A 21,891-nucleotide genomic window follows, 5' to 3' on the forward strand; every position below is an offset into this window, starting at 1 on the left:
GCTGAAATTTTTCGACGAAAAAAAAAAATTTCAAATCGTTTTAAAAAAATTATTTTTAGTTACAGGGGGCAACTGCAATCATTTTTGGTCAATAAACATACTCCTGAAATCCTACCTACTTTCGAGAAAAAAATTCGAGTATGTGTGAAATTTTTCGACGAAAAAAAAAAATTTCAAATCGTCCCGAAAAAATTATTTTCAGTTGCAGTGGTTAATTACAGTAATTTTTGGTGAATAGACATACCCTCGAAATCCTAACCAGTTTCCAGAAAAAAATTTAGTAAGTGGATAAATTTTTCGGCGATATTAAAAAATTTCAAATCGTTCTAAAAGAATTATTTTTAGTTACAGGGGTGAACTACAATCATTTTTGGTCAATATACATAACCCCGAAATCGTACCCACTTTCGAGAAAAAAATTCATTAGTGAAAATATAATGTCTGACCATAACTGTTTGGTTACCCTGAAGAAAAAAAATTTCAAATCGTTCAAAAAAAATTATTTGTGGTTGCAGGAGTCAATTACAATCATTTTTTATGAATACACATATCCCTGAAATCCTGCGCACTTTTGAGAAAAAAATTCTGGAACATGTCTTCCAATCGTCACTGTATTTACTGCCTTGTAATACAAATTCTTTTTAGTTTACACGTTTGCGAGTCAATTTATTTACGACTACTCGAACTTAGTACGTGACCCAAAGTCACGAAACCGGATTTTCTTGGGCATTGTTTTGCCAGAGTTTCAGTTTTTCCGAGTCTGGTAACTTTCGTTCGTCACAGTCGTAAACAAATATAACGACTTTGTTGAACGGTCGTGCTCCGACGAGCGGACTCTGGAAAACATTCAATCCTTCGGACAGTTTCGTTTGAGTTTCCAAGGGCTGAATGTCGCGAGTCTAGAGCAATATCAGTCGATCCGTTTATTCGAAAACGGAAATCTTCGAGTTTAAAACGCGAAACTTGTGACAGTGAAGTGAAATTGAATTAGAAAGTAGTCTGATTTAGACTCGTGAAGAGTGAAGTACACGGTTCGATGGGAATCAAATCTTCATCGCTCGTAAACTTCAAATCGTACGAATCAATCATTCCTGTAGTGTGATGGACGCGTGCCAGGAGCCGATGATAACCTCATCCTATGCTGCATCGAAGAATGTCTACACGTCCTTGAAACCTGTCTTCGATATCGGCGTGAGAAATGTCAGCGATGAAGTCAAGAAAGGAACCACAGCTAGCAGCGTGATGGATCTTGAAGCAAAAGAAGATATCGAAAGAAATACCTGTAAGAGAAACCGTTGGAAAGATGGAAGCAAACGAAGGAAGTACATTTACACAGTTACAAATCATATATAATAATATCGTTAATTTGAAACACGTGATTAATTGGTTGCATACATAGTCTAAGTTGTTTCATATTGTTTGTAAGCTCATCGTATTTGTGTGTAGTATCCCTATCGTGAAACGTTTGAAAGTATTTTGGTTCTGTATCTAAAATAGTTACGCTTTCTCGGTCCGTCTCATGGTTGTTTTTAGTACGATGTTCTGTGTTGACAGTGGAATTCATTATAGTCACAATGATTTGAAACAAAGTTGTTTGAGGTAAATGATGGCTTGTAAAACGGTGGTGTTATTTCTTAGAACAGTTCCCAGCCCTCATCGGGAACGATAAAGTTAAATCTCGATGAGAATGACGTGCTTGTTTAATTTTGAAATTAAAATTTTTGTTAATTACTCTTGTTAATCCTACGCACATTTACTATAGGACGACGTAATGGTTGAAAAATCGGTTTTGAATGAACCGAGTTCGCTATGGCTGGTGTAGATTAATGTAGATGCTTCGCGTATGGTGTCGATGATGAATAGTTATATGTGTAACACACGATGGCTGAAACTGGACATAACGAAGACGAGACGTAACTGTTCTTGACACATCCTTTACGTTATTTTATACGCGTGACGCGTTAGTTTTCGCGTTGATTAATTACGTTCGTGGTCGGAATATTGATAAATCGATCGTTGACCAGGTTTCGGGAAATCTGCGGTGGCCGTTGCAGCGTGTGACGGTAAATGAGAGCATGCGGGTGACACGTGACGGTACACATCGTAACTTTTGTTGTAATCTTGGCAGGCGGTCCAACGATCTATGGTCTATTCGGTAGAATGGCAACGTTAATTCAATGACTGTTGATTTACGGCAAGGGAAACACGCCCGTTACAATGTCCACGGGCGTGGAACTGAAATAAAGGCGTAACTATAGAGTCGATGTTGCAAAATCTGTGTCAGAGACCAAATACATTCGCGGGACACATCTGGAAGCGATACTGCTTTCGACGGGAGGAAAAACTACGCAACTTCGTTATTTGTAACACCGAAACATTGGGAATCGATCAGGAAACCCAGAAACAGGAAGGAACGGCCATATGGCTAATAAGAAAGTTAATTAATTTATTAAAAAACTTAGATCTGGCCATAATATCCTTTTCGGTTTGTATACTAGAGGATAGCCTTTATTCTTTCGAACGGGGGTTTTTCAAACTGAAGTTTACATGCTTTAGAAAAAAAAGTAATACACATTGACAATATTTTTTAAAATTGTAAATCAATTCTAAGTATTCTTTTCGCCCTCAAATGTCATCTATACTGTTCTCACACATTTGTTTAAAGTCACCTGGTTCGAAAGAATCACATAAAATGGAAAACTATGTATAATATTTCGTCTCTGTTGTTTAATTCATAAACTCTACGAACATAATTCTGAATCGCAGAATTTTTAGTCGGGGAAGTTTATTAATTTATTTAACGTCTTTATTAGACAAAACGTGAATGTAGAAATTTTATTGACGATGGAAAAATTTTATTAAAACAGAGTAAAGGGCATTCGGTTTGATGTACCTTTAAAAAACTATCCATTTACGTGCTTTGAAAATAAATAGCACACCTTATCAACTTGCCAATATTTTTCAAAATTGTAAATCAATTTCAAGTATTGAACAACATTTCCGTAGAGCGTCAAACAAGTTTATTAAACATCAAAAACGAATTTTTTAGAAAAATCGACAGGCGGATCATTCTAAAAAAATTATTTTTCGTTGTAGAGGTCAATTACAATCATTTTTGGTCAATAGACATACCCTCGAAATCCTACTCACTTTCGAGAAAAAAATTCATTAATAAAAATATAATTTCTGACCATAACTATCTGGTTACCCTGAAAAAAAAAATTTTCAAATCGTTCTGGAAAAATTATTTTTAGGTGCTGGGGTCAATTACAATCGTTTTTGGTCAATAGACATACCATCGAAATCCTAACCATTTTCGAGAAAAAAATTCCTTAACGAAAATATAATTTCAAGCCAGAAATGTCACTCCAAAATTTCATGCGTATCTTTAAAATGTCATAACTCCTGAACGGATTGGGCGATTTTTATTTTCAAAAACGCAAACGACGCGTATTTAGATGAAGAATGCGTAGAAATTGCAAAAATATTCAAAAAGTTGATCCTTGACCTCGCAAAATAAAAAAAACTCCATAAAAATGGCCCAATTTTCAAACAGCCATAACTCCTACAATAGTGAATATATTTCAATGAAACTTTTTTCTGAAGTAGAGCTCGTGGGTACCTACAAAAAAGTATTAAACAACTTTCATATAGCTCGTCAAACAAAATTACTAAAAATGAAAAACGAATTTTTAAGGAAAATCGACAGGGGGTAGGTGCCTAAATTTTTCGACGAAAAAAAAAAATTTTAAATCGTTTTAAAAAAATTATTTTCAGTTACAGGGGTCAACTACAATCATTTTTGGTTAATAAACATACTCCCGAAATCCTACGCATTTTCGAGAAAAAAAATTCTTCACTGAAAATATAATATGAGGCCAGAAATAGTAAAGGACATTCGGTTTGACGCCCCTTAAAAACCCCCATCTTACGTGATTTAAAAAGAAATAATACACACTAACTTGCCAATATTTTTTAAAATTGTAATCAATTCCAAGTATTCTTCTCTTCCCCAAATCTCATCGAATACTATTCTCGCACATTTATTTGTTTAAGGTCACCTGGCTCGAAAGAATCAAATGAAATGGAAAACTATGTGCAATATGCTTCGTCTCTGTTGTTTAATTCACATACTCTCTAGCAACTTCGTAATTCCGAATCTCAGAATTTTAAATTGGGCGAGTTTGTTAGTTTATTTAACGAATGTGGAAATTTTACGTATGCAGGAGGATTTCGAAATGAAAAATCGCGTCGTCGCGGTCGAAGCGTCGCATGAATTTCGTTTACGAAACTTTTGTTCGCCCTTTAAAGAGATAGAAAAATGGCGGTAGCTGTCTGTTATATATTTGACGAGGATCTGTTTCCGTCACTCGCTGCACCGTACTCGTGGACACTCGTTGGTACTCTGTACTTATCTCGAAATCCCCGATGGCCGAGAAAGAGCCCAGGCGTTCCCCGATATTTCAAAAGTTTTCTCTGGCCGCCACCCAAGGCTAAAACACTCGAAATAACGCAGTAGCAATTCGTGTGGGCGTTCTGCCGGACGGTCAGCCTGGTCACACTGGTGTCCGATGGCAGGTAGAGGAGCTTTTGAGGTGGATCCCTCCTCTATCTCGGTTAGTCCAACCAACAGATGTAAAGGTCGCGCGGCCCGATAGAACGAGGTCTATGGAACTGGGTTAACCAAATTGACTATTTTCTGATTTACCACTCCGCGCCTATATCGCGCGTATACACCTTTAGAAAACGGTCATCGGCGATCAGCGTCGCTCGACGATTTGTCGAATTTATTACAGGCTCCCGGGGATTGTCAAAATTTCATTCGCATAATAAATGGACCAACGGGAACACCGTATGACGATTTATCCTCGACGTTCATTCCGCTGAACAGTTATTGAGACAAATTTCCATCTCGTTCGGCGTTAAACGTAATTCTATTTTATTATTTCCATTGGAGAATAACGGACCGGAAGTCGCTTATCTTTTACTCGTTGCGGAAAATTTATGTCCAGAGAGGGATTATTTATACGTTCCGCAGGCGATATTTATTGCTGGAAAACATCAACAAACCATTGTAGACTCGTAGATATTTTTAAAATTAATGGAACATTCTTTCGACTGTGTATCGTAATTAGAAGCGACGATTGGAAGTAAAATTGTTTGTAAAATGATAGAAATAGATTGGAATTGCTCGGTGAAAATAAAATAGAAATTATTTAGAATTCGTAACCTCCGTTCTGTTTCGATCATGTTCAATGTAAGGATGCGCGAAATTGGATTAGGTATGATCGGATTATGAGCCAGTTTCAAGTTTGTGTCTGTTGAGCGGTCGCCCTTTATAGTTTATAACTGGTCGATCGTTAGAGTCTGATAAACCTAAATGGAATTTCAGAACATTGTATCGCGAATTTGATTCGAAATAAATTCATTTAGAATGTTTAGGACTTCTATTTCTTAGGTTATTTTCAACGACACAGAAATAAGGACCGAAAATAAAGAAAGAAAATAGTAGATGATTGAAAGGTGCTCCTTTTTTAATTTTTTAATAACCCAGACCTAAATGAAATTTGTTTGAGAATATTATATGACGAATTTGATTCGAAATAAATTAATTTAGAATGTTTAGGACCTCTATTTCTTAGGTTATTTTCAACGACACAGAAATAAGGATCGAAATTAAAGAAAGAAAATAGTAGATGATTGAAAGGTGCTCCTTTTTTAATTTTTTAATAACCCAGACCTAAATGAAATTTGTTTGAGAATATTATATGACGAATTTGATTCGAAATAAATTAATTTAGAATGTTTAGGACCTCTATTTCTTAGGTTATTTTCAACGACACAGAAATAAGGATCGAAATTAAAGAATGAAAATAGTAGATGATTGAAAAGAGCTCTCTTTTTAATTTTTTGAAAGTTCAGTCGTCGAGTTAGTGAAGTCCAATTTTGCTCCCCTAATGGACGGTCGATTCGAGATTTATCGATTCGGTCATTGTTCCATTTTGAACTATGTATTCGGAATATTATTAGAAGCTGCGCGATCTTGAGGATTCTGATCGACTTGATGGATCAGAAATTCTTGAAAGGCTCGGTAATCGTAGAAATTTTTAGTAGAATCGATACATCGCACAGGATCTTCGCAGCTATCGATATATCCAGCAAGGTATTCTACGTATAGACTATAGTCTATGTATCGTTGATACCATGATGTACGATCCCATGTGGTGCGCTCTTAATATACATACGAAATAGTTCCCGGTTCAGTATGTTGCCAAGAACCATCTACAGTGCCTCGTTTATAAAGATACACGGTTAAGAGTAAACCGTCGATATTACAATCGATCCACCGTGTATAAAATATTGTGTATCGTCTCTATAACCGATACACTTTACTTAATAATTTGCCGTGGTAAATTTATCGCTACAATGGTATTTTTAGTAAATAAGTTAAATTTAAACTTTATAGATCCACTCTTAATTTTATTTTAACAATTGTTCGTTCGGTTCGACGAATCTTTCGAGTCTAAATACATTTGTTCAAAGCGTTCTCGACCTCCATTTTTATGGGTCATCTTTGGCGATACGCAATGAACATACAAAATTATTTTAAACTAGCCGTTACCCACGGTTTCGCCCACGTTGAGAAGTCGGTTTCCGTCGATATTCTTTATTTTTTCTTTAGTTTTTTCCAGTCGTGTCTGTGTACCGAAAATTTCTCTGCAACAATAGAGCGTTTAAATTGAATTTCCAAGAAACTGCGTCGTGTCACATTTTATGGTTGTCGTTCGCGACGCGGCAGGTATTTTGCGATGTTATTTGGGTTAGATTTGTCAACAATCTCTCTTTAATGGACTTCTTTTCCTTGTGTTTTTATACAGACGGAATTAAATTTTATTTATAATTATTTAGTATTCGTTAAACAGGGTTGCAATGATAGTCTATCTTATTCCAGAATAATAATAGTTTAATCGAAATTAGTTTTGTAGAATTTAAATTCAAATTCTGGGTTTAGATGCACTATAAAATTGACAGGGTAAAGTTGATTAAAACATGATTAGAAACGTACTGTTTGATTGTAAATCGTGTCAATATCGTATTACCGTGAAAAAAACATTGGAAATGATCGAGAACAGTGTACACATAGTGGTAGATCGTAAAAGAGTGCGTTAAAGTTTTTTGCGACGCACTTCTGGTGACATTTGCCAGTATTCTCCGCGACAATGACAAACAATAAAACTAAGTATTGCGTCTGAATCAGTTTTTATTTACCTTTCTAAATCTGTTTTTAGATTTTTGATAGCTTGCGCTTGTTTAAAAAACATTTTGCTATCCTGGGAGGCTGGGCACAGTGCAGGGAATGTCGAAATTATGAAATTAGGGGAAAGTGTTTCATGTTAAAAATTCTGACTGCGTGATGCAACTTATTTAATCTTCGTTTTATTTATCGCGTAGCAGCGTTTCATTTAAAAATAAATAAACCAGGCCACAAGCGCAAAACGCTAGTTTGTGAAATATTATGACTGATAATTACCATAAATACTATTGTACATTAGAAGTAGACTGTGGATCTTTATGGCAAATCCATATTTTCATTAATAGAATTAATGAAAAGTTTTGTAGAGGGTTGTCTCAACCTCTAAATATAATAATCTCACTTTTAAGTATTTCCTATACAGGGTGTTCGGTCACCTCTGAGAAAAATTTTAATGGAGGATTTTAGAGGCCAAAATAAAACGAAAATCAAGAATATCAATTTCTTGACTGAGGCTTCGTTAAAAAGTTATTAAAAAATTTCAAATCGTTCTGAAAAAATTATTTTCGGTTGCGTGGGGCAATTACAATCATTTTTGGTGAATACATATACCCCCAAAATCCTATCCATTTTCGAGAAAAAAATTCATTACTGAAAATATGTCTGACCATCACTGTCTGTTACCCTGAAAACTAAAAAGTTTCAAATCATTCTGGAAAAATTATTTCCGGTTGCAGGGTTCAATTATAATAATTTTTGGTGAATAGACCTACCCCCGAAATCCATACCCATTCCCTAGAAAAAAATTCAGTATGGTTGAAACTTTAAGCGTTAATAACTTTTTAACGTATCCTCCATCAACAAATTAGCATTCTTGATTTTCGTCTTATTTTGGCTTCTAGAATTTCCCATTAAAATTTTTCCCAGGGGTGGTGGAACACCCTGTATATTATTGCATTAATATCCGCAGTGTAGTTGTAAGGTAGATCTAATTTCAGGACAAAACGAACAGTTCTAAGTATCCCATTTTAGACAATTTTTTTTCTACTCCGCTATATGGAGAATTTTTTACTCCATTTGACATTTAACCCTTCAGTATCGTGCAACAGGTCGTACAACGACCCCACGCGCCTCACAATGGTATAAATAGTACAGTCTTTTAGGGGATGATTCTGTGTGTGGTAATTAAACGAAGACAACGATTTTTGACGTGGTAATTATAGGGACATTAGGAACATCTGCAAATTTCAATTATTATTTAACCCTTAACGGTCCCATACCGCCATATACGCGACTTATACACTTTTATTATTATTATAAATTCACTATCTCATTGCTCTAATAACATATCAACGAACTTTCACTAAAAAATAAATATCGTTCCTCCTACACTCGATATAAAAATATCTTCTTATGAAAAGTAGCTTGAATCCAACCATAAGTGAGCTTGAAATATTTCTTGGGTCATTTTTCTGTTACAAAAGAAACGTCATGCTCTGAATATATTACGATACATTCACAAATTGTTCAGAACAATTTGCAAACTAATTATTGATCGGCTAACGTTTAAAAATAACGCAAAAATAAATAATAGTTTTCTAGACAAAGTAGTGTTTTTTTTTTAATTGAACTTTAATTGGGTGATTCTCGGGCTGTTTTCGCGGAACGATCGCACGAAAAATGGTTGGTCGCGCCGCGTGCCCGCCAAAAATATGCCGAGGAACAACTATTCGGTCGCCTTCACCTATCGGTCCGGCCAGGACGAAGAATCGCTCGAGGGGCAACCGATGGCACTGCCAGCAAAGAAGACGATTGAAAATACCTCGGGGTTTTCGTTTCGGTTTCGAAATCCGTGCCCGAGAATTGTAGTATCCCGCGGCGGGTATAGCCGCTGGCATGGGCTAGCACCTGTCGCGCGACGCCGACAGTGGAAATAGCTGTTTTCAACGAGAAGAAACGTGCGCTTGCTACCCACTGACAGAGAGTAACGCGACTACGTGGGTGCAGCGAGATTAATTGCTTGTACCAATTACTGAAATAATGGTAAACGGCCCCGCGTTACCCCCCGCCACTCGAAAATAATTAAACGATCGTTGAGACATCCACCATTTTCTTGCCCCTCCATGTTCCTTCCATGTTACTTCCTCGTTGTTTCGTCTCGTCCTACGCAATATAAAATATGTCAATTTTACGTATCTTCACTTAACTTGGAAATATTATCGTGCGAATGTAGAAATTTTACGATGGTGGAAGGAGTTTATTGAAACAGAGTAAATAACATTCAGTTTGACACTACTTTAAGAAAGTAGGCATTTTAATTAAAAGTGCAATGTTCTACCAGTACTTCTATTATATTATTATATTAATATATTATGTAATATACTTCTATTATATTATTATAGTAATATTATCGTACGTATGTAGAAATTTTACGAAGGTTAAGGATTTTATTTAAACAGAGTAAACAATACTTAGTTTGACACTACCATTTTAATTAAAAATGCAATATTCTTCCACTACTTCTATTATATTATTATATTAATATCATCGTACAAATATAGAAATTTTACGAGGATGGTAGAATTTTATTAAAACATTGTAAACAACATTCAGTTTGACACAACATCAAAAAACTACACATCTTAATTAAAAATGCAGTCTTCTACCAGTACTTCTATTATATTATTATATTAATATATTAATATATTATGTAATATAGTTCTATTATATTATTATAATAATATTATCGTAAGAATGTAGAAATTTTACGAAGATGGAAGAACTTTATTAAAACAGTGTAAACAATATTCAGTTTGATACTACTTAAAGAAACTGTCCATCTTAATTAAAAATGCTATATGTTCTAGGTCCAGTACACACAGCAATAACACAAATTCGTTACGAAGGTGAACCAAAGTAGCAACCAGGATGGAACAAATGTTCCATTTCCAAATTTTCGTAAGAAGTAAACGATAGATTGGTACATAGATTTCATCGAAATAATCGGTAAAATATCGCGAAGAACTAAATCTAGGGCAGTGGTGCGCAATCTTCCCAGCGAGCCAATTCGAATAACATTTTCTGCGGACCAAATGAAACAATATATTTCGAATAGCGACCTAAATTACCGGAAAATATAAAGAAATTGTAAAATTATATCACTTTGGGGGAAAAGTCATTTTTTTTTTACTCGATGCAGAGACATTTTCTGTTTTGTTTTCGTACGTAAAATAAATTTCACGGTAGCGGTTCGCGTTCATCTCGTTCCTACGGTTATTTGTCTACAAAACAACCTTAAAAGCCTTGTCATTATTATGGACACTTCCTGGACTTTTGAACATCTCGTTACTGACAGTAACTCACTGCTAAACTTAAAGTTGCTTACTTTGGTCCTCGCCGCCTACATCCGTTTTCCACTTCGTCGTCGAAACTTTCGTTTTGATTTACTATTGACCATCTCGGTGTAAGATCGTGCTGATGTTGTTTATTATCCTTGCACTCGCGGTTAACAAGTATAAAATACCTCAGATTCTATTTGTACAATTCGATCGACCATTCTGTACTTCGAATCTGGAATGTTTTTGATTGCAGTTAGCTAAGTAATAATTGTTTTCCAAACAATTCTGAACAATTTCTAACTGTATTAGCAAGTTGCATAATAGCATTCAGATTTTTTGTTTTCACGATTGATACATCTTATTTATGGACGTAGCCATAATATACAGAGTGTTCGGCCACCCCTGGGAAAAATTCATTCATAGTGGATTCGTTAAGAAGTTATTAACATTTAAAATTTCGCCAATACTGAATTTTTTTCTAGAAACTGGTTAGGATTTCGGGGGTATGTCTATTGCCCAAAAATGATTGTAATTGATCCCTGCAACCGAAAATAATTTTTTCAGAAGGATTTGAAATTTTTTTTTTCACCGAATAATTTAGGCACCTACCCCCTGTCGATTTTTCTTAAAAATTCGTTTTCGATTTTTAGTAATTCTATTTGACGCCCTACAGAAAAGTTGTGTAATACTTTTTTGTAGGTACCCACGAGCTCTACTCCAGAAAAAAGTTTCATTGAAATATATTCACTATTATAGGAGTTATGGCTGTTTAAAAATTGGACCATTTTTATGGGGTTTTTCTAACATTACGGGACCAAGGAACAACCTTTCGAATATTTTTATAATTGCTACATATTCTACACTAAAATACGCGGCGTTTGGCTTTTTGAACATTAAAATCGTCCAATCCATTCAGAAGTTATGGTGTTTTAAAGATTCGCATGAAATTTACGGGAAGCATTTTTGGCTTGAAATTATATTTTCGGTAAGGAATTTTTTTCTCGAAAATGGTTAAGATTTCGAGGGTATGTTTATTGATCAAAAATAATTATAATTGGTCCCTGCAATCAAAAATAATTTTTTTAGAATGACTTGAAATTTTTTAATTTTGTCGAAAAATTTCACCACCTATCCGAATTTTTTTCTCGAACAAGGGTAGGATTTCGGGGATATGTGTATTCATCAAAAATGATTGTAATTGACGCCCGCAACCGAAAATAATTTTTCCAGAACGATTTGAAATTTTTAAATTTAATTGTTAATAACTTTTTAACGAAACCTCCATCAACAAATTGGTATTCTTGATTTTCGTCTTATTTTGGCCTCTAGAATCCCCCATTAAAATTTTTCCCAGGGGTGGCCGAACACCCTGTATTAATGAAAAGAAGCGAAATATTTGGATCATAGCTGTGTATATCATATTTTTATGAAACATTATTTGGATACAAATTTAAATCAGACATAAATATAAAAATTTTATTGTTATTTTATTTTTGTAATGAACGTTCAGTTTGACACCCCTTAAAACCCCCCACCCATCATAATTAAAAATACAGTGTAATTACAGACTCGATTCGATAAAAGAAGCTTCAAGAATTTTCCGTAAATATTTAGAAAAATATTTAAATGCCCCAGAAAAAATACTTCGTCTCTACACGAAATATTCCAGTATTCGATTATGAAAATATTTGCAGAGCAACTCTCGCGATAGGGTTACGTAAATGAAGATGGGCATCGCGTAGAATTTAAAGAGCCTCTGTTACAACGACGGAAGTATGGAAATCGTCTTTCTCTGGTAGCGGGACACCAGAGGTCCCAGCGACTTTTCGTTCGAAAGCTCTCTAGGACTATTTTTGCTCATAAGCTGAATAGCGGAAATAGCCTAGCCTAGCCCCTGGCCTAGAGCGTAGGCTTGACCGGCCATAATAGCGTCTGTTTCAAGGATGTATCGTGACGTCACAATTTCTTCGGGTAGAAAAACTCGACGTCAGTGACTGGCGATGTGACGTTACGGTCGGGACTAGAATCTCTAAATAGTGGCGAATGGTACCGTGGAAATTCGATTTCCCTTTCGTATCGCGATATTCCACGCGTTAGCCATGCGTGACGAGGCGTTCGAAATATCTGTTGAACGCGTATACGCGTGTGCAGGGTGCGTTTAACGTAAATCGCGCGCTCGTGGCGTTCGAATACGCTCTGCTCGCGTCGTAGACTAAGCTCCAAACGGCTTAATAAAAATTACTGTTCGAATAATTTCGAACAAATTACGAGTTGGTGCTTTTACTGGACTATTATTGTACCGAAATTTCGCCCCAAGGGTTTATGCACGCGTTTTACGTAAACGTGTTTCTACGATGCGTACGTTCGCGAATATAATGCGGACATTACGTATTGTCCGATCGGGAAAGCGTACAGAAATAATCCAAAGTTTAACAGCTTCGTAGAATTATAAATACTTGCGAGCACATTCGTCTTGTTCAAACGGACCTTGTTTCGCGCGCGGGAACTTTTTTTTACTTCTCGTTTTAACGAATATAATTCTACGCGAATAACCGTTAAGCGAGTAATATTTTTAAGCGACGTTCTGAATTGCGTCCAATTCTAATTATGCGAACGCGTCCGTCGAATAAAAGGAATCTTCATTGTAGAGTCGCACGTATCGAGCGAAACGTCCCTAAGTTATAATTCTCATCAAACGGGACACGATGCTGCTCCAAATACCAAGGTTTCCCAATTTTCACGCGCGAACGCTTGAATGGCGCCCGTGCATATCACTGGCCACGGTTCTCATCGTGTTTTCGTAGAAATGTTTTTATAAACGTGCAACGTGTCTGATTTTTTGTTATATATACGATTGTCGTTACGTAGAGTGGACCATAATTGTTTTAGAAGCATCTACGATCACGTTTTGCATATTTTAGATGGAAGAAACTAGACTTTTCAAAATGGAGGCAAAAGAGAAAAAATAAATAAAAATACACCGTAGAATATATATGATTCTCGTTAAATAGAGTGGACTAAAATTATTTTAGAAGCTTATATGATAACATTTTGCATACATTTGTAGAAGGAACTAGACTTTACAAAATGGAGGCAAAACAGAAAACAGAAATAAACGTATGCAGTGGGAATATATATGATTCTCGTTGAGTAAAATAGATTAAAATTAATTTAAAATCATCAATGATAATATTTTACATATTTTATATAGAAGAAACTAGATTTTACAAAATGGAGGTAAAAGAGAATACAAGAATAAAAATATGCAGTGGGAATATATACGATTCCCGTTGAGTAAAATAGATTAAAATTAATTTAGAATCATCAATGATAATATTTTACATATTTTATATAGAAGAAACTAGATTTTACAAAATGGAGGCAAATGAGAAAACAAAAATAAAAATATGCAGTGGGAATACATATGATTCTCGTTGAGTAAAATAGATTAAAATTAATTTAGAATCATCAATGATAATATTTTACATATTTTATGTAGAAGAAACTAGATTTTACAAAATGGAGGCAAATGAGAAAACAAAAATAAAAATATGCAGTGGGAATACATATGATTCTCATTAAGTAGAATGGCTCAAGGTTATTTTAGAAGCATCTGTGATAACATTTTTCATATTTTATGTAGGAGAAACTAGATTTTACAAAATGGAGGCAAACGAGAAAACAGAAATAAAAATACACGGTAGAATATACATGATTCTCGTTACATAGAGTGGATTAAACTTATTTTAGAAGCATCTGCGATGACATTTTACATATTTTATATGTAAGAATCTAGATTTTACAAGATGGAGGCAAATGAGAAAAAAGAAATAAAAGTACCCACTTATCGTTTTATTTGTATCGCGTTTGACGATCGAGTTTTGACTCGTTGCGACCGCGTTTCATGGCAGAGCGTGTATATCGGCGATTATGGTGGCGTGCTTTCATAGCTCCGCACGCGTCCCGATAATCCGCGCGCACCCTTGACGTCCGGCGTCCACGCTCGCCAAGTCCGACCTCGGTGTATCCTTGCGACTATTTTCGCGTTACGCGTTTCGACATGATAGATGAGAGTTTTCTGCGTTTCCTCGACGTCGCGTTGCTCGAAACCTGCCAAAGATTCTCCCCGGTGGCAGGGAACGTTGAATAATTTAGGACCGCGGACAATACCTGTCGTTTGCTCGCGACGTCGCGCAAGCACGGACCGTCGCCGCGGGCTTACGGTCTATCGTGAACGCTTGCCAACGAATTTTGCTCCACATCTTTCGCGTACAACTCTTCTAGAACGTCGCGAGTATCCCTTGGTCCACGTTGGAGCCCACCTGGACCGCGAAGATACGATTCTTTCACTCCTGCCACCATACAAACTTTTCCAAATTTATATTGAGAACACTATTTTTATTCACGCTATTTTGTAATTAAATAAGTATTTCGTGCCATTTTTTTTTTTTAAATACGAGGTACTGGACTGCAAAGAAAGGATTCTTTCACCCCCATTCTGCCACGATACAAACTTTTCAAAATTTCTGTGGGGAATACTGTTTTTATTTACACTATTTTGTAATACCTTTAGTATTTCGTGCTATTTTTTTTAGAGATTGATCAACTGTTTCTTGCCACCTGTATATTGATTTTTGCCACACTCTAGTAATTCCAGAAAATAATGGAATTACTGTTAATCGTGTTTACTGTTTCTCGAGAATCCTGTTATTTTTATTTCCTCTTTACTCAAAATAATTTGCAACGTTACTGTGTGAATATAAAATCTTGCATTTCAACTTCAATACAATGCTTCTGTTTTTTTAAAGAAAATCGTGGTATTCTTACATAAATATCGCGTATGGATGTTAGATAAGCTTTCTCTTTGCCTTGTCTAATTAATTTTCGTAAAATGATGGGAAGTATCGCGATATATTCGACTCCGTCGAGTTTAATGGCGGTCGAAAGCTGAGTTTCCGGGCCGCGTGGCCGCTCGAGACGATCTCGATGGCGCTTTGGCGAACGTGCGCCCTAACGCGAGCTAAAATGGTACCCGGATAGGTCCGATAAGGGCCGACAGACCTTTTCCAGTTTGCCACGTGTCTGATTACAGACGGACTCCGGGCGCTGTAAAAATAAACTTCCTCGATGCTTTAATCGAGCCATAAACCCGTGTAATGAAACACCACCGTAGGCCTCGTCGTAACCCTTTTCCTTTTCTTTATATATATACAAGGTCGCGCAAAGAAATCGAGAAACCTCTCCTGTACCATTTGGCAGGCTCTGAATCGAAAATATCATTGTGTATTCTGGGTTCACCAGTGGAATTTATTAAATTATTTTATTTTACTTTTAAAAATCTTATTCTCTTGAAATATATTTATATACTAACGGAATTTAAAATTAAAATGGAAGGATTTTATTTAAACATTGTAAACAACATTCAGTTTGACAGTATTTAAAAAAACAACTCATCTTAATTAAAAATGCAATGTTCCATGATCCTTTTCCTTTTCTTTATATACAGGCTGTTCGACTAAGAATTTCACACATTCTCGAATTTTTTTCTAGAAAATGGGTAGGATTTCAGGGGTACATCTATTGACCAAAAATGATTGCAATCAACCCCTGCAGCTAAAAGTAATTTTTTTAGAACGATTTGAAACACGTGAAATTTCAGGGGAATCATTCATTCATGATCAGACATTATATTTTCGGTAACGAATTTTTTCCTCGAAACTGGGTAGGATTTCAGGGATATGTGTATTCACCAAAAATAATTGTAATTGTCCCTCGCAATCAAAAATAATTTTTTCAGAATGATTTGAAATTTTTTAATAACTTTTTAACGAAGCCTTAGTCAAGAAATTGATATTCTTGATTTTCGTCTTATTTTGGCTTCCAGAATCTCCCATTAAAATTTTTCCCAGAGGTGGCCGAACACCCTGTATATACAAGGTCGTACAAAGAAACCGAGAAACCTCTCCTGTACCATTTGGCAGATTCTGAATCGAAAATATTTTATATTCTGGCTTCACCAGTGGAATTTATTAAATTATTTCATGTTACTTTTAAAAGTCTTATTCTCTTGAAATATATTTATAACCAGACAGAATTTAAAATTAATTTCTAACGTTACAAACCAGAGGACTCATCCCTGAAAATCAATACCAATTATCTTTTTACACCCTGGAGCCAAATGAGGCCAAAAAGTGACCTCGCGAAATTCTAAAACTTTAACGATATACAATATTTTTGATTCTAATCCTGTCATATGTGTTAGAAATGTTTCTCGGTGAGCACTGTATAGATTAGGCTCGTGACTTCGCCTCTGCTAGAAAAGACAATGGAAAAGACGACGTCGTCTTCTTTCTTTGGCTTTTGTATAAAATAGAGGATTCAGTAATTTTCCGTTAATTATCTCGTTCGTCGTCTCTGGGTGCTTGCATTATGCATTTCTATAAACGTAATTGCTGACTTGTAGCCAACCGCGGTTACGTTGGCTTCGTTGGTGGCTTCCTCCCTTCTTCCGCTTTCCTTCTTCTTTCATTCGCGTAATAGGAATCACGTGAAACTCACCGGACTGAACTAAAAATTTATGCTTTCACAAAGTATGTTTTTATGTTATGTTTATCGAAAAGTTTCAAAATCACAAAAATTCTAAACTAAAACAACCGTAAATAACCGTAAATAAAAAAGCTTTCAGATAAAAATTTAACTGCTTAATCGCCACACATTGCCCGTATTAGTTACCCTAAGCACTATTAAATTCTGTTTACCATGTCACGTTCTTAAATATTTATATTCGAGCTGTTCAGTTGCATCTGGTTGCATTCTTCTGAATTCTGAATTCACGTTCGATCTCGTCGGCGTGGAAACCAGTGTCCTTGAAAGTATCCCGCTTTAGAAAAAAAGCTCATAGCCCAGAAAAGGGATATATATAAACTATGAGCGTTATTTATATTGGATTTTCCTTGAGAATTTTCCTCCAACCCTTGCACGATCCCATCGACGATGCCCCAACAATGGTTCCAATCATATCTATCGACGGTTACAGGCAGAATCCAATCGTACGATCGCTTTCTCGATCTCGTTATCGTCGGTCAACAGCTACGTATAAACAGTCGCTGGCCTTTTTATTTATACACCTTCCACGTGTTGTCGTAGATCGAATTAAAACAAACGTACGACAGCGTACCGGCCACTTGGCAGCGATCGTTCGCGAAGTTCCCGCGGTATCGCAAAATTAAGCTTCTGGCACGAATCCTTTTTCGAAAAGATCCACCGGGAAAATTGATTCCTCGACTCGATAACTTGCTGCGCCATCCGATCGAGCGAAACTGTTTCCAAAGCGTCGTTAGAATATTGTAAACTATAATTTTAATTTTTGCTTCTGGAGAGAAAATGATAAATTCTAGTCGTTGTTGATCTGTTCGTTCGTAGAAACTATCGAAATTATTTTTAACCATATTTCGGACTCTCTTCGTGTGATCTATTTGTAAATTGTTAAAAAAGTCGAGATCAAACTTGTGCAATTTTGGGAAAGAGGAATTTTCTATTATAATGGACTTGTACAAATATTATTTATATTTTTTATTCCGTTTGTATTAAAATGATAAATTCTAGTCGTTGTTGATCTATTCGATCGTAGAAACTATCGAAATTATTTTTAACCATATTTCGGACTCTTTTCGTGTGATCTATTTGTAAATTGTTAAAAAAGTCGAGATCAAACTTGTGCAATTTTGGGAAAGAGGAATTTTCTATTATAATGCACTTGTACAAATATTATTTATAGTTTTTATTCTGTTTGTGTAACTTGTTAAATCTAACTTTGAACCAATCGTAGGTGTGGCCAGTGTTTTCATGGTGTATTTTTCTGTTTACATTCGTAACACCAAAAACACTCAACTAATGGAAATTAAACGAAAGAATCTGATTACCCATCGTTTGATCGTTTGGTTAATGCTTCATAGATGTGTTAAAATATTTCATTAGACAAAATAATAATTCGTATGACGAAACCAGTCAAAGGTGTTGCTCGTAACGACTAAAAGAATTGTTTTCTAAAACAGTAAAAAATATAATTTCTCTCGAGACTTAATTACGTACGAACGATGATAATCGCGAGAAAGGAACCTCTTAACTAACGAAGCTTTTGATGTAAATAGATGATCGTCTGAAACGCGTTAGCCTTGGTTTCCGTGTTTTTTTCTCCTAGAAAATGGCGAACAGAAACGGAGGTCTCGGGCGAAAACCCGCCAAATTCCGCGGGCGAATTTCGGTAACACGAAATCGTCACCAAAATTAGATGTTAGGATCGACGCTGGTGATCCAACGATAGGCAATGTCATTAGGGAATCGTGGTGACAGCCGCTATTATACTCTCGGTGCTCTTGTACGTTGCTGGCGGATGCCAACTATCGGCAGTCGCCTATGTAGAGATGTCGGACTATATTTGGGACGTTGAGCTACGGTTACTTCACTGGCCCAGTTGGCCGTTGATCGGACCCCACGTATTTTTAGTTTAGGTCGTAAGCACCTAAGAGCAACTGCATCGCAAATTACTTTGGAGCAGCGTACGCGCGAGTAATGAACGTGTACGGACCAAGCCGGACTCTGCCGTGTTTATAATTAGACGCCAATGTTACTCGTACGTGATTTTACATAAGTGGCACCGATATTCGCGTTAACCCTGAAAATTAGCCCGACGAACCAGCGGATCGTTCTTGATTCGCGACTGTCAGGCGAGCTTGACAGACGCGTTGACTCCGTGTCCCACAGACTTCCTCGCCGGAAAGAATGTCGCCGTCAGCAGGCCTCTGAGCCAAAGACCCGTTGCTGCTGCTGTTGTTGTTGTTGAGCGCGTGCACGCGTGTAAAACTGCGTTTCTGAAAACATGGGCGCCCGTACACGTGCTGTAGAATTCTCCAAAATTTCTTTTCTAATTCATTTTCACTCGACATTCTCGAGAAAACGATTTTCAAGTGACTCAGGAAAAGTTCTTGTCTCTTGAACTCTGTTCGAACGTCTTCAAAACTTGATGATATTGGGATTAAATTGTTTTGAGGGGTGCGTAGTCTGCTATAAATTTTTCTTTAGTAAGTGGAGTACATATGAGGAGTATTAATTTATAGTATTAATTCATTCCTGGGAAAAATTTTAATGGGAGATTCTGGAGGCCAAAATAAGACGAAAATGAAGAATATCAATTTCTTGACTAAGACTTCGTTAAAAAGTTATTACAAAATTTCAAATCATTCTGAAAAAATTATTTTTGGTTGCGGGGGTCAATTACAATCATTTTTGGTGAATACACATACTCTCGAAATCCTACCCAGTTTCGAGAAAAAAATTCGTTACCGAAAATATAATGTCTGATCATGAATGAACGATTCCCCTGAAATTTCACGTGTTTCAAATCGTTTTAAAAAAATTATTTTTAGTTGTAGGGGTCGATTGCAATCATTTTTGGTCAATAGACATACCCCTGAAATCCTACCCATTTTCTAGAAAAAAATTCAAAAAGGTGTGAAATTTTTCGTCCACCCATGAAATGTTCAATAAATACATTTTTAAATAATAAATTAAAATAGATAATAAACGAATATATCAAAAAGTTTTTCCCTTAAATCAATTTACTTAGTAATTATAAGCATTTGTACCACCACAACCATGCTGTGCCAATACTCATGTCTAGCACTGCATGTGCAACGAATGCCCGTAAATTTCGTGTTAAATAAGAGATGTATTTTATATGTCTTAACTTTTACAAAAGATAATTTTGCCGTGTGACCGAAGAATTCGCGTTTTGGAGCTTGAGATTGGATAAAACGTTGATCGAGAAACCGTTCGGGGACCAGTCAGGGTTATCGTTCGCGCGCGCTTTTCGAAGTTACAGCGGCGTCGCGACGCTCGAAGAGTTCCTGCTTCCTCGTTAAAAAGTGAACGTACCCAGATTTGCCCGCGCATATTTTTAGGCAACCGACAGGATAATACGAAATTAGAACGGGCAGCCTTTGTACGTGGCGCGTCATTAGTTGTTTGCGGGACTACGGTCGCGCGTTACGCCCGATCCACTCGCTGTCCCTGGGAGGCATTATTGTTGCCAGAATCCAGAATAGACGTATCTCGCCGCGGCTCTGGCCCTCGTGACCCCCATCTGTCATCCGAAATCTCAACTTTGATCCTCCTCTGTTCTCTCGAAATTCTCCGAGCGTCGTCTTTCACGCGTTCGACTCGACGATTTGTCGTGCCTATCCGTGTTTCGTCGTTTCTCACCCGTTCGCGTGGCATACGAATATCGATGACTCCTCACCTGAGTCAGCCTCTTGCCTACGCTGGTGCAAAATGGCGAAATGTTTCGTGGCTTTTGTCGAAAATCGCGCGCCAAACAATTCCAAACGGAAATAGGAACGTCGAAGTCTCGATGGCCAACGTTTGGGGATTCAAATTCGGAGGATGGAATCTTTTGGTGGATGGAGGGGGGGCTCGAGTTCTGTGGAAGCATTGCAAAACATAGATAAGAGGATAGTGACAATATTGTCAATTTACATTGTTGCAAAAAAAAATAAGAGCAAGATGAGAAAAGGTGTGAAATCAGTACAATTGATCGAGGCAATTATTTTTGGGATTTACACGTGTTTTCTTGGAGGAATATTTAATCGATCAGTAGGTCCAGCCACTTTTTAATTCATGAGTCTGTAAATTGTCAAGAAATATTTATTTTTAAAGGCAAAATTCAGGAGTGCTCCTTATTGTGGGAAGAAAAGATTTCCTTTATTGTTCAAATTACTTTACATTTGCAAATTAGTATTTTATCGTGTATACAGGGTATTCTGCCACTCCTGGGAAAAATTTTAATGGGAGATTTTAGAGGCCAAGGACAAAAATCAAGAATATCAATTTCTTGACTGAGAGTTCGTTAAAAAGTTATTAAAAAATTAAATTAAAAAATTTCAAATCATTCTGAAAAAATTATTTCTGTTTCCGGGAGTCAATTACAATCATTTTTGGTGAATACATATACCCCTGAAATCCTACCCACTTTCAAGAAAAAAATTCGAGTAGGTACTGAAATTTTTAGACGAAATTAAAAAATTTCAAATCGTACTAAAAAAATTATTTTTAGTTGTAGGGGTCAATTACAATCATTTTTGGTTATTAGACATACCCCCGAATTCCTACGCAGTTTCGAGAAAAAAATTCTATACCGAAAATATAATTTCTGGCCAGAAATGTTAGCCCAAAATTTCATGTGAATCTTTAAAACGTCATAACTTCTGAACGGATTGGACGATTTTGATGTTTAAAAAAGCAAAC

General features: G+C 36.2%; 1 protein-coding gene across 4 annotated transcripts in view; it reads right to left on the reverse strand.

Moving 5' to 3' along the window:
- The window catches only part of LOC143340363 (uncharacterized), a 79,033-nt gene that overhangs the window by 48,775 nt on the left and 8,367 nt on the right, over positions 1-21,891 (reverse strand). The window lies entirely within an intron of this gene.

This window comes from Colletes latitarsis, chromosome 3 (assembly GCF_051014445.1).
Source record: "Colletes latitarsis isolate SP2378_abdomen chromosome 3, iyColLati1, whole genome shotgun sequence".
Taxonomy (NCBI): domain Eukaryota; kingdom Metazoa; phylum Arthropoda; class Insecta; order Hymenoptera; family Colletidae; genus Colletes; species Colletes latitarsis.